The sequence below is a fragment of the Myotis brandtii genome, unplaced genomic scaffold (genome assembly GCF_000412655.1).
Source record: "Myotis brandtii unplaced genomic scaffold, ASM41265v1 scaffold227, whole genome shotgun sequence".
Classification (NCBI taxonomy): Eukaryota; Metazoa; Chordata; class Mammalia; order Chiroptera; family Vespertilionidae; genus Myotis; species Myotis brandtii.
The window spans coordinates 642981-644759 of record NW_005358520.1 but is presented as its reverse complement, the minus strand read 5'-3'; positions in this window follow the sequence as shown (position 1 = coordinate 644759).

The following is a 1779-nucleotide window of genomic DNA, read 5'->3' as shown; positions in this document are numbered from 1 at the left end:
AGACCCGCAGTGAAGTTTCTATCCTATATAAAAGTGAACTGTCCATTTTTATAATAGAGAGAATCCAAAAACACCTAGGTAGGTTTGCACAGAAGATATATTAAAGGTACCAAATTAATATAGTTTTAGAATAGTTCAACAGTTGGAACAAAGCATTATAGAATACAGGAAGCTCTTTTTAAGACCAACTAGCTTAATTATCCATAGCAAGAGGCACCAGAAACATTTTCAGTAGTGCAGAAGGAGAAAATGTTCTACCAAGATGTAAAAATCCCAGCCGTGAGGAGAGAAAGGACTTCACCCATTATGGTGAGTCACAATTTCCAAGTGAGTGTCTGAGAGTGTGGCTCGCAGCCAGTATATGGTATGTCTGAGGTTCTTCTGGAATGAGAATAACACCTACTCTGAAAGAACTTATCCATCATTAAGTTTAAATGAAAATTTAATCAGATGTCATAATAAAGTTATGGGGAAAGAGATGCCAGGAATGAAATAATCAATTTCAAGTATAAGGGACTAAAACCGAGAAAATGAAAATAACAAAATGTTATGGATTTCATCATTTGTAGGGATTACTGGATGGTAGAAATAGCATGTGGGACAAAATGAGAAAAACTGGTTTTTCGTTTTCTGCCAGGATGTAGTTAGGATTATAGAGCTAATTTTCTGATCCAGAAAACAGCAGCAAAACTGGTATCTTTCCACCTTCTATCTTGAGCAAATATGAAGATAACTACTAGAACACCTGCAGACTGAAGAGTCCCAGGCTCGATTCCAGTCAAGGGCACATGCCGGCTTTCATACCTGCACTAACTGTTTTAATTGTCATAACTTTAAAGTTTTTTATATATAGTAGATCAAATTGCTGTTTCTGATATTACTCTTACCTTATTCCCTCAAACTAATTTCTTTTTGCATGTGTATTTTTGGAAGTTCTTCATGATTAAAAATTTTAACTGACCCTTCCAAAACCACATTGAAATTTTGATTGGATTTTTTGACCTATAAATTATCTTTAGAGAGATTAACATTTCTTGAGTGGGCTCCCGGACTGCGAGAGGGTGCAGGCTGGGCTGAGGGACCCCCTCGAGTACACGAATTTCATGCACCGGGCCTCTAGTCCTATGCAGTAAAAGCCTAATATGCAAATTGACTGAACGGCGGAATGACCGGTGGAATGACCAGTCACTATGACACTCACTGACCACCGGGGGCCAGATGCTCAATGCAGGAACTGCCCCCAGCCTGCAGGCCCCAGGGCAGCCAAGGCAGGTGCCAGCAGGGGACTCCCCAATCAGATCACCCTGCCAGTCTCCCCACAGATCAGCCCTGATTGCTGGCCATCCCTAGGGAACCTACTTGTGCATGAATTTTGTGCACCGGCTCTCTAGCATATTTATATTATTGACGGATCATTAACTGTTTTTCTGTAGGAGATCTAGTCACTGTACAATCCTGCCGTCTGTGTAGGACAGCTACGCCCTAAGCCATGCCCACCAGCCAATCAGAGCAACTATATGCAAATTAACTCAATCAAGATGGCGGCTGGCAGCACAGCTGGAGCACAAGCTGGAGGCTTGGTTGCCCGGGCGATGGAGGAAGCCAAGCTTCCCACCAGCCCTGAGCCGGCTGAGACCTCCACTCATGGCAACAAAGTTTCAATTATAGAAGACAAATAAATCCCAGATACCTGCTTCCATCCAGCCTTCACTGGGAGCTTGGGTGGCAGGGGGTTGTGGCCAGCCTGCAAACAGCCATCAGCCCCTCACCCAGGCTGGC